This window comes from Musca autumnalis, unplaced genomic scaffold (genome assembly GCF_047663935.1).
Source record: "Musca autumnalis isolate F117 unplaced genomic scaffold, ASM4766393v1 scaffold_4, whole genome shotgun sequence".
NCBI classification, from domain to species: Eukaryota; Metazoa; Arthropoda; class Insecta; order Diptera; family Muscidae; genus Musca; species Musca autumnalis.
The window spans coordinates 131,630,825-131,649,129 of NW_027411977.1; the positions used below are offsets into that span (position 1 = coordinate 131,630,825).

The 18,305-nt window shown below is 38.9% G+C and overlaps 1 long non-coding RNA gene across 1 annotated transcript; it reads left to right on the forward strand.

The window, feature by feature from the left end:
• The first annotated feature begins 4,558 nt into the window (after nt 1-4,558).
• LOC141402042 (uncharacterized) lies at nt 4,559-13,192 on the forward strand. Its single transcript, XR_012412502.1, has 2 exons — nt 4,559-5,061; nt 11,821-13,192. It is a non-coding gene; the product is annotated as an uncharacterized lncRNA (long non-coding RNA).
• The last annotated feature ends 5,113 nt before the right edge of the window (nt 13,193-18,305 follow it).

An 18,305-nucleotide genomic window follows, 5' to 3' on the forward strand; every position in this document is an offset into this window, starting at 1 on the left:
TATGTTTGTAAATACGTGAACAAATTTAATTTTTCGCGAATCCATTGAAACTTTGCGATTATTTTGCATCATCACAAAGGTTACGAATTCAGCTAACGATAATAGGATATAACAGCTAACTATATTAAGCCACGATTTTTTTTAGAATTTTTATACCATCCACCATAGGATGGGGGTATATTAAGTTTGTCACTACGTTTGTAACTACTCGAAATAATCATTGTAGACCCCAAAAAGTATATACACTGATGTGCGAAATAATAGAGCCACTGAAGTTACAACACATTAACCGTTTCTAAATCACTTCTGAAAAGTGTTTTATGGCCCAAATTGCATTTTTATAGTGGAACATTATCCCATAAATAAAATGCAGTCAACATTTGTCCAATTTGGGGGTTGACTTGTATTAGGCAGGGTAGAGCCTTAAAGAGGTGTGCGAAATAATAGAGCCACTTTAGGTAAATAAGACAATTTCTTAAGGAAATTTAAATTTGACCGTTAAAATCATAGGGAAAACTTTAGTTTTCCTTCCTAACATTATTTTCCTGAAACTGTACCAAAAACTAAAATAATGGGGCTGAAAACCCATATGGGCCCAGAATCAAAGATAATGCCCCATAAAGACCTCCAATATATTGCAAATATCAATAATATTTGTGTTTGTGAAGAAAATGTGCTAAACTACTTTCAAAAATAAGAAAACATAAAAAACCGATCGAAAAAAGTTAATATTTTTATGATTTTAGAGCAAAAAAATGGGAGGTCCTGTAAGGAATATTACGCTTTGTAGCTCCTCTGCTCCAATAAACGAGTAAATAATGGATTATTATCAACTCTAACAGATCTTAGGTGTGATTTAAAAACAGACTAAAACAATTTATGGGTACAGAAATCACGAATCTTAAACATAAAGACAGAGTATGTTGATAACAGTTCTCGAAGAATACCCATCTCTGGCTACCTCCTTTATTGCTGAGTATTTCAGGCATCATAAAACATCGAGGTTAGCTTTATTAAATGTCCAGGCTACCAGTGGTGAATGAAAATGATATCCGAAGTTGTCCGTTCGAGTTAAACAAATGTTGTACCACCTTTCAAGGAAAATGTTCGGCCATAGGCCAACCCACGCGTTCATCTACGATCACGTGTAAACATATTCTGTCTTTATGTTAAGGATTCGTGATTTCTGTACCCATAAATTGTTTTAGGCTGTTCTTAAATAACACCTAAGATCTGTTAGGGTTAATAGCAATCCATTATTTGCTCGTTTATTGCAGCAGAGGAGCTACAAAGGGTAATATTGCTTACAGGACCTCCCATTTTTTATCTAAAATCATAAAAATATTAACTTTTTTCGACGGGGTTTTAATGTTTTCTTATTTTTGATAGTAGTTTAGCATATTTTCTTCACAATCACAAATATTATTGCAATTTGCAATATATTGGAGGTCCTTATGGGGCATTATCTTTGATTCTGGGTCCATATGAGTTTTCAGCCCCATTAACTCTAGAAGGGGAATTACAATTTTAATTTTTAGTTCAGGTTCATTCAGGAAAATAGTGTTAGGAAGGAAAACTAAAGTTTTCCCTATGATTTTGACGGTCAAGTTTAAATTTCCTTAAGAAATTGTCTTATTTACCTAAGGTAGCCCTTTACAGGCTCTGCCCTGCCTAATACAAGGTCAACCCCCAAATTGGACAAATGTTGACTGAATTTTATTTATGGGATAATGTTCCTCTATAAAAATGCAATTTGCGCCATTAAACACTTTTCAGAAGTGATTTAGAAACGTTTAATGCGTTGTAACTTCAGTGGCTCTATTATTTCGCACACCAGTGTATATTCTTGATCAGCGTGCAATTCTACATCGATATAGCCATGTCCGTCCGTCTGTGGAAATCACTGTAGCGTCCGAACAGATTGACCTAGGTTGATGAAATTTTGGGAAAATATGTTATATTTACGTAGGACTTTTGGTATTGAAAGCGGGCTATGTAGGTCCACGCTTTCGTATAGCCCCCATACAAAACGACGCGTGACGCGTCGTCATTTTAAGGAATTTTTAAGATATTTGGCCCATTTTACCACCGAATTGGTTGTAATTCGGTACTTTGTGTTTCCAGAGACCAACAAATATTCCTACCAAAGTTGGGTTATATAGGTCCACGTTTTGGTATAGCCCCCATATAAGGCCCCATATAAAGTACGCGTCATTTTAATATATTTTGAATGTATTAGACCCATTTGACCACAGAATTGGTTGTAATTTGGTTTTTTGTGTCTTCAGAGGCCAGAAAACATTCCTACCAAAGTTGGGTTATATAGGTCCACGTTTTGGTATAGCCCCACATAAGGCCCCTTATAAAGAACATGTCATTTTAATATATTTTGAATGTATTAGACCCATTTGACCAAAGAATCGGTTGAAACTTTGTATTTTGTGTATCCAGAGGCTAAGAAACATTTCTACCATAAAATGTTTATATAGGTCCACGTGTTGATATAGCCCCCATAATACAATATCTCCCGATTTTCGATATTTTGAACGTTTTAGCCTCATTATCACACCGAGATGGCTGAAATTTGGTATTTAGTCTTCTTTAGGCGTATAAAACTTTCCCCCAGAAAATTGTAGGTATAGGTCCACGCCATCATATAGCCCCCATAGAACGGTACCTTCCGAATTTCGGTATTTTGAAGGTTGTGGCCACATTAATCCACCGAAATGGCTGAAATTTGTGGTGGAGGGTATAGAAAGTTCGGCCCGACCGAACTTAACGCTTTTCTTACTTGTTTCTAATTATCATAATTAAAACGGTCATATCTTTTGCGCGCAACGATCAAAGTTAGTAACGAAAACAGATTTGGAATGCTGATTTTTTTCTTAATCTATGTACCAAAAATCATTGATGTAGTATCAAACATTTTTTTGATTTTTTTTTAAATGGAAAAGACAATTTTAGACATTTTTCCTGATATACGTTTTTTGGTAAAAATTGTTTCAATTCACACAGGCTGAAGGTATACATATCTCTGTCGGCAAAGCCGACTGATCCATTTTTACTTGTTTGTACTGACGTGACTGTAAATTTCATAGTTTTTCTGATTCTAAATGGGTAGAAAACTTCCACGCATCAATATATGTATGTAGATTTAAATTTTGGTATATACCCCATATGAAGGTACCACCTGGTTTTAAATGTCATCAAAATGGAATGACTGTAACATGGTATTTACCTTGTTATGGTGATATTCTTCAGTTAACATACATATACCACTTCTCCTTAAAATAAGCTTTGGCGTGACGGAATAACTTAGTGCTTTCCATTTTACTTCAATACAACTCGTGGAGGAAGGTATAAAAAGTTCGATCCGGCCGAACTTAACGCATTCCTTACTTGTTAAGATAGTTAATTCATCATCTTCCACCTTCCTCAGTTCATCATCTACCACCATCCTTGTTTTGCTGTTTTTTAAACCAGTAATATATATAAACCAGGAAGGGATCAAAGTCGGGCGGGGCCACACCTTCAATATAATTTGGCCAAATTTATTCTAGACCAAATTGAGTCACATTTTCCAATTTTAATCAGAATGTATTTGCTGCATCAACTCCAAGAAATCGGGCAAACATATATGGGAGATATATCCAAATCTGAACCGTTTTCAAAATACTTTGGCGAACTTGTTTCTAGTCCAAATTGCGTCGCACATTTAAAATTCCATCAAAATTGGACATAAATGGCGAGATTGTTGCACCAAATACCTGAAATCGGGCGAAAATATATCTGAACCGATTTCGATATAATTTGGCACATTTGTCTAGGTCTACATTCCAAATTTAATCAAAATTGGACATATACAGCGTGTTTGGTGCATCAAATACCTCAAATCGGCCGAAAATATATGTGGGAGCTATATCCAAATCTGAACCGATTTTCACCAAAAGCAATAGCGTTCTTCCGACGGCTAAAAAAATTATCTTCCCTAATTTTCAGCCAAATCGGGCAATAAATGCGACCTGTACGTTGCGAACGGACGACCGGACTGACGGAAGGTCGGACGGACATGCATAAATCGACCCAGAAAGTGATGCTATGCATATCCCTCTCTTTACCTTATGCATGTTACATATAAATGCACTAACATATAATACCCTTTACCACAGTGTGGTGTAGGGTATAAACAGTGGGCGTGGTCCTGTATTTTGACTTCAAATATGTAACCAGGGTACACACAACCCCATTGCCTCCCAAAATGTACGCTGAAACCGAAATAATCCCAAGTTTGGCATATGCATATAGCGTTTAAAAGAAAGGCTTTTGGAAGTCACCCCACCTCCTCCCAAATTCACAAAATATACATATCAACGGCAAACATTAAGCTTTTGCTGCAAATTTGATGGAAATCGTTTCAGTAGTATTGGATATATAACATATTTAAAAAAACAGACGTGGTCCCAAAGAAGTACCTAGATTGTTAATTAATGCATAACTTTTTAAACCGATATATGCGCAATTTTTGCAAATATAGCGTGTTTAATTTAAAAATCAAACTTTTGATTTGTTTTCGTTTTTCTAATTTTCATAAATTTGCATACGTTAGAATTTCTTTGCTACTTTGAAGTACAACTTTGCGCTTACAGCACAAAGTAGTACTGTCAAACTTCTAACGAGTAACTAATGCATTGAGCGCCACTTTACAACACCTACGCTTTCGTTGTTGACACTTGTTAATTCGTTCTTGAATTTCGCCAAAGCAACAGCTTTTACAAAGGTAAATATTATCTACGATAATATTATAACCCAAATTCCTCAATAAAACCACTATTATTTTGAATCATTTACTGCCAAAAAATTTGTGTTTTTATTTCTTCTTTTTTTTCATATTTATTTGCTACGCAAACATTTGGTCCTGAGCGAACCGGATAAACAATTGTTTACGACAATTATAAAGGTTTTTCTCTTCTTCTATTTCCATAGAAGCAAGCCAACCACAACACATCCATCACCTCATTAATTCACCCTCATTTCCCTCATAATAATCATTAAAAAATCAAGGTACGTATCTCTATTTAAGAGTGCATTCGCGAGTGTTTCAATTTGTTTACTTTTTTCGGAAAAATAATTGCAAACAAAAGACATAACCTACGGTCGTCTTACAATACGCGGCTTGTTGTTGTTGTTTTCATTCTCCCGTCAAACCTACTCGTCGCATGCAAAGTGATATTCCTTAAGAGATATTGCAAAACAAATAAAAATAAAACAAGTGAGAACAGTGAAAAAGTGCCTAATTATCGTTTCAGTGGTTATTAATATTTTTTTATTTTTTATTTTATCCACATACAAAAAGCCTACATAGTGTTTTACAACAAAAAATAAAGGCTAAAGAATAAAAAGAAATTAGAAAAATACAAAAACAAAATATACAGGCACTCAGTGAACCACATAACCACATTGACTGCATTAGCCAGTACTGTTGTTGTTGTTAATGTTGGATGGTCTTCTCACTGTTCCCACATCAAACCTTTGTATGCACACGAATAGGGTTACCCAAGTGGCGTGATAAATTTTTGGTAATAATTTTTTGTCGAAAATAAATTAAATTTTTTTTTTTTGGAAAATATTTTCGGGTATTTTTACGAATACGTACGCGGATAAAAAATTGTTGGAAATTCGGGGCGTACTGTACAGTCGGTCCTCGATAAATACGAATATATAGTATATTATTTTTTATTACGTAAATTATAATTTATATATTTCGAATTTTGATTTTTTATTGAATTTTAAAATTTTGGGAAAAAATTTAATACAGTTAACATTTTGTGGTCGTGTGCATCTTACAGTCCGTGCACACTACATTGTTGAATTAGTGTTTTTTGGTGAATTTTTTGAATTTTCTCAAAATAATTTCGGTTTTTTGAAAAAGTTTTGAATTTTTGGAAATTTTTTGGTATTTTCAATTAGTGATTGTATGTTCCGCATACACTGAGAGAAAATTATTGCTTTTTCACACACTGAAAAAAGTGAATTTTTGATTTTTTTCTACTTTTCTCTCAAATTGGTGTAGTTTTCGCTACATTTTAAAGAAAAGTTTCTTCCACTTCATATTTACCGTGCAGTTTATTGGTTTTTTGCTGCTTAATAAATATTTTGTTGGTTTTTGAATAGAGTTTTTTCCAATTCTTCTTTCTTTGAGATACAAATCACATTGATTTTTGGGTTTTAATCTTTATTTCAAGTTTATTTTTTCGCAAGCTTGTCTCAGTAACAGTTTTTTTGGGTCAATTATCGAATTTTCAACAAATTTTCGTTGGAAATTTATTGCATACTTGTGGTTTAGTCTTTGATTTGGTTTTAAAAGTCAATTAACCCATCAAAATGCCTTTGAGTTCTCTTCAATCCTTTATCAGAGCTACTGATTCTCTGGTACAGTTCGTTATAAACTTTGAAACTCTTCCAGATGAAGAGCTTGACACGTATTCCTTGGAAATTCATGGGGATGAAGCTAAGGTACTTTGGAATAAGGTTAAAGATCTCTTTGACAACTGCCTAGATGAGATTCAGTCAAGTGACCAGCCTTCGGCTAATGAACTCACGTCTCTTAATAGCAAGTATGATGTTGCATTTAAGTCCTATGTTAGGATATTATCAGCTGTAAATAGGAAAATAGACAAATTTCGTCCTTCAACGAAGAATCAAACTCCAGCTAGGGTATCTAATCAAGCAAGCACTCCACGTGCAGCACAGCCTCTAGAAGAAGACATTGCTTCTGGTCTGAACGTTTCACGTCAAAGTGGTATATTTGGTGAAGGTTCTTTTGTTTCCAACGCCGAGAGTTGTCTACACAGTATTAATCTTCCGCCATGTGACATCGATGTCTTTAATGGTGACATTCTTACTTGGCCAACATTCAGGGATTTCTTTTCAGCTATTTATATTGATAATTCTCGCCTGAGTGATATTGAAAAATTGTGTCATCTGCTCAAGAAAACGAGTGGCGATGCACGAGATATTGTGTCAAAATTCCCTCTCACTCATAGAAGTTTTAGTTTAGCTTGGAAATCTTTAAAAGAAACCTATGATAATGTTCGCATTCTGGTTAACAACCAACTCAAGGTTCTTTTTGATCTTCCAGTTCTTGACAATGAAACGAGCGCTGGTTTGAAAGGTCTACAACGAGGTATAAATGGGTGCATTTCTGCCATGGCAATTTATGAAGTTGCTACTGAAAATTGGGACCCAATATTAGTTTTTCTTTGTCTGCAACGGCTTCCCAAAATTACAGTTACGCTGTGGGAACAAAGCATAAAAGATAAATCTGCGTTGTCTTCATGGAAAGATTTGGATCTCTTTCTAACGGAAAGAATTCAAACTCTTACTTGTCTTAGTGATATAAAAGGAATCGATTCCAACAAACGATCAGAGCAGAAGAAAGTTAGGACCCATTTTACGAATGCGGCCCCATCGAAATCTTCACAATCCTCTGGTGAAAAGTGTTGTATACTGTGTCCCAGGCAATTCCATCATTTAAGATTATGTCCAGAATTTAGAAAGCGCTCTTCAGCCGACCGTTTCTCACTAGCAAAACGACACAAGCTTTGCATTAATTGTCTTTCTCGAGGTCATGACGTTAGGAATTGTACTAGCTCCCACAGTTGTTCAAGGTGCAACAAACGTCATCATACTTTACTCCATCATGATACGGTACAAAATAACAGTTCTAATAATAGAACGACGACGTCGCAACCCCCATTGCAATCAGAATTTGTTCCAACCAATTCCCAATCCAATCAAACTAACCCAAATATTGCTACAACGTCATCAGGTCAGATTTCGAGCTCCAATAGGCAAGTATTCCATACTTCGCAAAACAGGACAGTTCCATTGGGCACAGCTATGGTGAACCTTGTTCACCGGGGTATTACGTATCCAGCTCGGGCTCTAATAGATCCTGCTTCTGAAGCATCATTTATAACTGAAAGGTTACAACAGCGTCTTGGTATAGCCACATCCTCCACTCAAGCTACAATATCAGGAGTAAATCAGGCTGTTTCGATAATGTCACGAAAGTCATGTTCCTTATGTGTAGGTTCCCCTGTAGATACTACGATCTTTATGGAAATGACAGCCTTAGTAGTTCCCACTATCTCAGGCAATCTTCCGTCCTTCTCCATTAGCAAAGAACTTGCATCTAGAATGCCAAATTTACGTTTGGCAGATAGAAATCTATTTGACTGTCGTCCAGTAGACATGTTAATAGGAGCAGATCTGTATCCGAAAATACTTCTTCAGGGGATACAGTATAATATACTAGGGTCTTTAGTCGCACAGAAAACCGTTTTCGGCTGGATTATTACAGGTCCAGTCCCCAACAATAACATTTCTTCTTCTAGTAACGTCACTACCTTTTCAACAAATGTGAAATATTCCCACGAAGAGAAGCTCAACGAGACTCTACTTCGTTTTTGGGAACTAGAAGAAGTCCCAAAGCGCAAATTATTGTCTCCTTCAGACCAATTTTGTGAGGATAACTTCAAACGAACCACTCATAGGGATTCTAATGGAAGATACGTCGTATCACTTCCCATTAAACATGAATTCATAGGCCAACTAGATCTCGGACACTCTAGGACGAATTGTCTACGACAATTTCTTCGTAATGAGGCATCACTCCTTAGAAGACCAGAAGTTAAGGAAATTTACGATGGAGTGGTTCGTGAATATTTAGAGTTAGATCATATGAGGCCAGTTTCGACAACGTCGACAAACTCTTCGGTTTGTTATCTGCCTCATCACCCCGTTATCAACCCCGATAAACAAACAACCAAATTAAGGGTGGTTTTTAACGCATCTAACAAAACATCTAATGGGAAAAGCCTCAACGACATTCTTTACGTCGGTCCGACTTTACAACTGGACTTGGTCCTCCTCATTATTCGATGGAGATTATATAAATATGTTTTTAATTGTGACATTACCCAAATGTATCGCCAGATACGGGTAGACCCAGCTCATACCTCTCTTCAAAGGATTCTGTTTCGGGATTCTCCCAATAATCCTATACAGGACTATGAGTTACAAACTGTAACTTTTGGAGTTAACTGTGCCCCTTACTTAGCCATTCGGACTTTGTTACAGTTAGCTCAAGATACTGAAGCCGATTTTCCGCTGGCGGCACACATATTACGTAAGTGCATGTACGTTGACGATGTCCTGACGGGATATCACGATTTGGAGACTGCGCAAAGGTCTAGGGATCAACTTATTAATGCATTAGATTCCGCCAAATTTGAGTTGAGAAAATGGACATCTAACGATCGCTCCATCCTAGACCCCCTTCCCGTTGAACATTTGATAGACTCTAAGCTTCTTAACTTCGTGGAAGCTAGCAGCTCTAAGCCTCTGGGTATTAGATGGAATGCTCAGTTGGATATGTTCTATTTTAATGTCAAGCCCCTTGCCATCAAAGATAATTATACCAAAAGGGAAGTTTTGTCTGCAATTGCTAAGTTGTTCGATCCCATAGGTTGGTTGAGCCCCGTAATTGTAGTAGCCAAGATTATAATGCAGCGTATTTGGTTAGATAAGATTGATTGGGACGATTCGCTTCCGTCTACGACGGCACATGAATGGCATAGCTTCGTAGAAACTTATCAGGGCGTTAATTCGATTCAAATACCTCGTTGGGTTAAATATGTGCCTGATTGTGTAGCCGAACTTCATATATTTTCTGATGCCTCGGAAAAGGCATACGCGTGGGTGGTGTACATCCGTATCATTGCCTTTAATGGTGAAATTTTTTACATTTTTGCTTTCTAGCAAAACAAAAGTAGCACCGATCAAATCCATTTCTCTCCCTCGACTAGAATTATGTGGTGCAGTTTTAGCTTCAGAACTGTATAAATCGATTGTAGCTGAAATTGATATATCTTTTCAAAAAGTTTACTGTTGGACCGATTCCACGATCGTCCTTTCCTGGTTAAAGAAAACCCCTTCGACATGGTCCACTTTTGTTGCAAATAGGGTATGTAGGATACATGAAAACGTGGGTCAAAGTAATTGGTTTCACGTACGATCTGAAGACAATCCTGCTGACTTAGGCAGCCGAGGACTTTCACCGTCAGAGTTGTCATTGTCAGAAATTTGGTGGCATGGACCACAATGGCTTCGTCAAGATTCTTCGCAGTGGGATATTCAGTCTACTCCTGTTCCTGATACGAACATTGAAATGCGCCCAGTAAGGTGCCATGTTTCTTTCTTTTCGGAACATAAGGATATACTGGATGATTTTTCAGATCTAGATAGGGCGCTACGCGCTGTTGCAATGGTTTACCGTTTTTTCCATAAAACTCATCCTTTGCATAAAGGTCGACATACTTTCGATGGAAAACATCCTACGGCCATGGAAATAAAAAATGCAAGATTACGTCTTGCTATAGTAGCTCAGAAAGTTCACTTTCCGGATGAGTATTATTGTTTAATAAACAAAAGACCGTTGAGTTCAAAAAGTTCTCTGCTCCCCCTTAATCCTACGTTAGATGATAGGGGAGTTATTCGACTCAATGGACGGTTAGCACAATGTCCAACATTGCCTCTTACTGAGAAACATCCAATTATATTACCATACAATTGCAGGTTATCGCTTCTTTTGGTGGAATACTTCCATCATATATCCTTTCACGGAGGAATTCAGTTGGTTTTACGTATGTTACGCATGCAATATTGGATACCTCGAGCAACGTCGTTGATTCGTAAGGTTATAAGAAGATGCAAACCTTGCATTTTAGAAAAGAAAAGGTGGTGTTCTCAAATTATGGCATCTCTACCTCCGGAGAGAACTGTCATAACAAGGCCATTTGCCACTACTGGCATAGATTTCGCTGGTCCTTTCGACATCAAGTCTTTTACAGGTCGTTGTTGTAGAATTACTAAGGGCTACGTATGTGTATTTGTGTGCTTTTCTACGAAAGCACTACATCTAGAAGCCACCTCAGATTTGTCAACGACAACATTTTTAGAGGCATTTCAAAGGTTTATTTCACGCCGTGGTTGCCCAAAAACAATATTCTCAGACAATGGTACCAATTTCGTTGGTGCGTCTAGAGAATTAGAGCGTGACTTCAAGGCTGTACTTCATGAAGGTCGTGATAGGGTGTCTTCACAATATAGTTATCAGGAGCTTTCATGGAAATTCATCCCAGCTGGAGCACCACATATGGGTGGGCTCTGGGAAGCTGCGGTTAAAAGTTTTAAGTTGCACTTTAGGAAACACGCTAGCAACCAAAAATATACTTTCGAAGAGTTATCAACGATACTCTCTCGAATTGAAGCGTGCTTGAATTCTCGGCCTTTATCCCCAATGAATGATAGTCCCGAAAACGCGGTAGCGCTAACACCGGGTCATTTTCTAATAGGGTCGCCAATACTTGCTCCTGTAGAGCCATTAATTGACGAAGCTCCGTTGCATATCGTGAATCGGTATCGTAAAATCAAAGCGCTTACTCAACAATTCTGCCAACGGTGGAAAGAAGAGTACCTAAAAAGCCTCCATAAACGGTATAAATGGCAGTATCCACAGCGCGATATACAAACGGATGATATCGTAGTAATTCGTCACGAACAATTACCTCCCACATCGTGGACATTAGGTCGCGTAATTAACGTTTATCCCGGTAGCGATGGTCACGTTCGAGTCGCTGATGTACGAACCGAAAACGGAATTGTAAGACGACCAGTAGTCAAATTGGTCATTTTGACCAATTAAAAGAAAAAATTGTTTAACTCTCTTAACTTCGCGGCCTCTCTATCTTTTCACAGAATGGAAAACATTAGCAAGATGGCCGCCACTCTTCCCGATTATGAGGGTCTCACCCCCATGTCTGACGAGGAGAGAGAAGTCGACGTCCCAATGGCCCCATCTCAGGAGGTTTTGTCTGACCCCACCGTAGAGATGGCCTCAACAGAACCAGGTCCTACCACTGAGGCTATGGAAGCTGACACTCCCATTCAGGAGATTTCACCAGCGCCCCTATCGCAAAAATTGAAAGAGCCGATCCAGGCCGGGAGCACCGAATCCGTTCCTCCCACAGAGGAGGTCGTGGGTTTTGGTGTAATACCTGTTGGTGAACATCAAGGGTCGACGACGGGTTCAAAATCGGGAACGAGAAACTCTGGCTCCAATAGTATTTTAAAAGCGTCGGGATGTCCCCTTTGTGGCAAGGCTCATCCGTTACGGAGGTGCAGAAGATTCCGAGGCATGTCCTTGGAGAAGAAGGTCAGAACATTGATCTCGAAGCACATCTGCTCCAACTGCCTTTGCGCATCCCACTCCTTTCGAGAGTGCACTAGTGAGCAGAGGTGTCGAGAGTGCAGTGATAAGCACCATACTCTTCTGCACCCCTGGTCTTCCCGAGAGGAATCTAAGAAGGTCCAGCACTCTCGTCCGTCTTCTTCGAGTCTGTCCGTTTCTGAACGTCCACAGTCACTCCCTGGTCCGTCTGTTGTGCGGTACACACCTTTAGTGTCCAACCGATGATAACACTGGGTCCCACTTTAGTTTTCAACTTAGTGTTGGGTGATCGACGTTATCCAGTACGGGCCCTGTTGGATCCGTGTGCGGGTAACAGCCGTATCTGCCGATCCCTAGTGGAGTCCATGCGGCTGACCTCCATTAACGTTGAGCAGGACCAGTATTGTCCTCTCACACTGGAGTCCTTCTACAGCCGGAATGACAAAATTTTAGTATCCGCCAGAATTTCCGAGTTGCAACACATCATAACTCCATCGGCAACAGCTTCGGAGACCATCAAGGACCACTACGGTGGCATGATGTTGGCCGACCCCCAATTTTTTAGGGCTGGTCGCATTGGTATGGTCCTTGGTCCAGATGTGTACCCCCGAATTATGAGGCCCCAAACTTACTCGAGTCCGGGTTTCCCGTGGGCACAGCTCACCATTTTTGGTTGGGTTGTCTCCGGTACATGTCCCATGTGACCCCTATTTTGATCGCAGCCATACGGTGTCCCGCGACCTGCGTGCTTTACGAGCTCCTATTTTATATGTAGTTTTAAAGCAATAATCTAATTGCGTTGGCTCTCCGAGCATCTTGTTTTTGAAAAAATAATGAATTAGAAAATATATTTTGCATTGAAATTTTGAACTACAATAATTTTATTTATGTTTAGATTTAAATACTATCTTGTTGCAACATGGCTAGATGTTGCAATGCTGGCGGCAATGTTTAATTTAAAAATCAAACTTTTGATTTGTTTTCGTTTTTCTAATTTTCATAAATTTGCATTCGTTGGAATTTCTTTGCTACTTTGAAGTACAACTTTGCGCTTACAGCACAAAGTAGTACTGTCAAACTTCTAACGAGTAACTAATGCATTGAGCGCCACTTTACAACACCTACGCTTTCGTTGTTGACACTTGTTAATTCGTTCTTGAATTTCGCCAAAGCAACAGCTTTTACAAAGGTAAATATTATCTACGATAATATTATAACCCAAATTCCTCAATAAAACCACTATTATTTTGAATCATTTACTGCCAAAAAATTTGTGTTTTTATTTCTTCTTTTTTTTTCATATTTATTTGCTACGCAAACATAGCGTTTTTAAAAATATCACATCTAGGAGGTACCCAGCCCCTCTGGAATTCAATAAAATATGTAACCTTTTTTCGGGAGCGATCCCTGTATAATTTCAAGAAAATCTGTTCAGTAGGTTTTGCAGATAAAAATTTAAATTGAAAAAAAACTGGGCGTGATAAATTTTATTTCCATAAAAACCTAACGTGGGTTATGACGGCATTTGATTTTTATTTGTAAAGATATGGGGTTTTTTTGAAATATGGCAAAGCGATGTACCCCTCCCCATTCGAAATTCAAGAAAATATGCATCCTATTTCCAGCAAAATCGGTTCAGTAGTTTGGAAGATGTAACATATTTAAAAAAGTGGTCGTGGTCAAGTCTTTGGGTCTAAAAAGTAGATAAAGTCGGAGACACAACCTCAATTGTCTCGCAAATTAATTTCCAAGCCGATACATTCGTAATTACTGTAAATATAGCATTTTTAAAAAATAAGGTATAGGACAACTTCCCCGCATTCTCCGGGTTATGATGAACTGTTCAAAAAAAGAATTATCCAAATCTGTCCAGCCGTTCTAAATTGATGTCATTACCAACGAACGACATTTGATTTTTATTTATAAAGAAGATATAGCATTTTTAAAGAAATAAGGTATAGGGGAAGTACCCCGAGCCCTCGGAAATTCAACAAAATATGTACATAACCTATTTTCACCAGGGGCCATTCCTGACAATTTCAGGAAAATAAGTTCAGTAGTTTTTGTAGAAAAGATTAATATTGAAATTTGAAAAAAGTGGGCGTAGAAGCGGGTGTAATCAAATGTTTCTTTTATAAAAACCTAAGTTGGGTTCTGACGAACATCTCAAAAAAGAATTATCCAGCCATTTTCAACTGATGCCATTACCAACGAACGACATATTATTATACCCTCCACCGTAATATGGAGGATATAATTAAATTTTTCATTCAGTTTGTAACACATCGAAATATTCATCGGAGACCCTATATTCTTGATCAGGGTAAAATTCTAAGTCTATATTACCATGTCCGTCTGTTGAATTCAAGATACAGCTCGCAATTTTTAAGATAGAGCTTTGGAATTTGGTGTAGCCGTTTCAATTACTCCTAAGATGTTTGCTATTGCACATGGGCTATATCGGTCCACGTTTTGAAATAGCCCCCATTGAACGGTACCATCCGATTTTCGGTATTTTGATTTTCGAAATTGCTGAAATTTTATACTTAGTCTTCGTTGGGGGTACAAAACTTCCCTCCAAATTTTTGTTTGTATGGGTCCACGCCTTCACATAACCCCCATAGAACCGTACTTCCCGATTTTCGGTATTTTAAAGGTTGGGGCCTCAATATTCCTCCGAAATTGTGAAAATTTGGTATTTAGTCTTCACTGGGGGTACGAAACTTTCCCCCAGACATTTGTCGGTACAGGTCTACGCCTTCATACAGCCCCCATAGTACGGTACCTCCCGATTTTAGGTATTTAGAAGGTTATGGCCACATTAATTTATTGAAATGGCTGAAATTTGGTATTTAGGCTTCGTTGGGGGTATTTAACTTCCGCCCGTAAATTTGTCCACGCCTTCATAAAGCCCCCATAGAACGGTACCTCCCGATGTTCCGTATTTTGAAGGTTGTGGCTTCAATATTCATCCGAAGTGACTGAAATTTGGTATTTACTTTTCTTTGGGGATATAAAACTTTTCCCCAGAAATTTGTCTGCACAGGTCCACGCCTTCATACAGCCCCCTTAGAACGGTATCTCCCGATTTTCGGTATTTTGAAGGTTGTGGCCTCAATATTCATCCGAAGTGGAATTTGGTATTTAGTCTTCGTTGGGGGTATAAACTTTCCGCGCCTTAATACAGCCCCATAGAACGGTACCACCCGATTTCACTCTCATTTCTCACCGAAATGGCTGAAATTTGGTACTTAGCCTTCGTTGGGGGTATAAAATTTTCCCCCAGAATTTTGTCTGCACAGGCTCACGACCTCACCCCATAAAACGATACCTTCCGATTTTCGGTCTTTTGAAGCTTGTGGCCACGACCACCCACCGAAATGGCTGAGATTTGGTATTTAGTCTACGTTGGAAGTAAAACCCTTTCCGATTGAATTTCATCGGTATAGGTCCACGTTTCGATATAGCCCCCATAGAACGGTACCTCCCGATTTTCATAATTGTGATGGATGTGACGTCAATATCCCAACGAAATGACTGAAATTTGTTATTTAGTCAATCATGGGGTTATACAATCATATGTAATCTACATATAGGTTAGGTTAGGTTAGGTTGAAAAGAGGGGCGAGTACTCGCCACATGTCCTGGTGGACATACACATAAGCCATGAAGTAGGCCTGTTGTGCGCTCTAGTCTAAGTTTTTGAAGAAGGGGACTCTACTATAATTTAATTAAGGAACTCTGTTCCCTTAACAAAATCCCGTAATTGTTTTAGGTCGTCTACAATTACCTGATTAAGATCTGGTATTGTGTCGTTCCCTAAGAACTGGGATCTGATGTTTGCGAAAGCGGGGCATTTGCAGAGAAAATGCTCCAATGTTTCATCATCCTCTCCGCATGCCCTGCATACGCTGTTGTCTGCACAATTAATTTTGTGCAGATGAGCTTGTAAACCGAGGTGACCTGTAAGAACACCTGTAAGTCTACTCAACTCTGCTTTACCTAGCAGTAGTAGGTTTTTAGTTTTTTCCTCATTTGGGTCTCCCCATAGGATTTTTGTGGTTTCCCCTAATTCCTCTCTATTCCATAGGGATAAGTGGGCATTTTTTGCCCAATTTTTTAACTCTAGCCGAGACGCATTTAGTGACTTTGCGTTCGCTAGGTTTACAGTTGCTAATTCCCTTCCCTTTTTTGCCAGAGAATTAGCTGTCTCATTACCTCTATTCCCCGCATGTCCCGGTACCCATATTATACGCACCGTGCCATGCTGAGTATAGCTGTTGATCGAATTTATACAATCCAGGACTGTTTGTGATTTTACTGTCTTGGATGTTATTGCTTTGATTGCAGTTTTACTGTCCGTAAGGACGTTTACAGTAGTTGGCCTCGTGTTGGCATTAAGCCAGTTCAGACACTCTGTGATCGCTCGGATCTCCGCTTGATGGACCGTATTGTGATCCGGCAAACGAAGAGATATTTCGGTCTCTGGTTCTTCAATAAAGAGACCCAGTCCCGTTCTCCCACCTAGCATTGAGCCGTCTGTATAACAGCAGTTTCCAGTCGGCATTTGTGCTAGATTTCCGCCGATCCACGAGTCTCTGTCTGGAATTAATGCCTCGCATGAGGCAGCTACAAATGTTTCAGGTATACGGTCCGATGCAATGTTATCCATTGACTCTCCCGTTGTTACCTGTAGAATGTTTTGATGGTATGTTACGTGGTCCTTACTGATCCACTCGTCCATCGCTTTAAGTCGAATAGCTGCGACAGCCGCTTCATACCTTATCTGGATTTCTATTGGGTGTATATATAGAATAGTTTCTAAAGCCCTCGTTGATGTTGTCCTCATTGCGCCGCTTACACTTAGACAGCACATTCGTTGGACTTTCTGTAGTATTTTAATATTACACTTTTTATCCATAGCTGTCCACCAGACTACTGAAGCGTATGTTAGAATAGGTCTAACTACGCTTTTGTATAGCCAGTGTGTCATCTTAGGATTAAGACCCCACTTGGCGCCTATAGCCCTTCTACAGGTTGACCAACATCAATGAGCTTTATTGGCTCTTTCCTGAATATGGTCTTTCCATTTAAGTTTCCTATCCAGAATTACTCCCAGATATTTGACTTTATTGGAAATATTGATCGTCTTGTTTAGGAAAACTGGTTCTTCCAAGTGTCCCAGTTTTGTTTTCCTAGTAAACAGACATATTTCCGTTTTTTCCGGGTTTACATTAAGACCTCTTGGTCTAGCCCAGTTATACGCTATTTTTAGGGCTGATTCAGCTCTTCTGCATAGCAAGTTTGGATTTTTACCCCTCAGAAGTATTATAACGTCGTCTGCATAACAGACTGGGTCAAATCCCTCATCGGTTAAAGTCCTTAATAGACTATTTATGGTAGTGACCCATAGGAGTGGGGATAAAATCCCCCCCTGTGGCGTACCCTGACCAACTTTGTCCTTTATTTTTACGTCAAGTAGCCCGCAGCTTATCCATCTATTCCTTAGCATGTGGCTTATCCAGTCCCTGAGGGCCCGATTCACCTGAAACTTATCTAAGGATTGGATTAGGGTTTCGGTGCTGACGTTGTTGAAAGCACCCTCGATATCAATGCATACCGCCAGTGTATACATCTTCCTGTCGAAGGTGCTCTCGATGTGGTGTACAACCTCATGTAATGCGGTTTCCACTGATCTACCTTTAACGTATGCATGTTGTTTGTATTTAAGCATATCGTTTGGAACCTTGCTCTTAATCATGGTGTCGACTATTCGTTCCATGGTTTTAAGCAGGAAGGATGTTAGGCTTATCGGACGATAAGACTTAGGAATTGCGTAACTAGCCTTCCCAGGTTTGGGGATAAATACTACCCTCGCCTCCTGCCAGGCTTTAGGAGTATACGCAAGTTTTAAGCATGCGTTAAAAATTCCAGATAGTTTGGGCGCAATGTAGTCCATCTCTTTCTGGAGTAAGGCCGGAAATATCTCATCCGGCCCCGCTGCTTTGAAAGG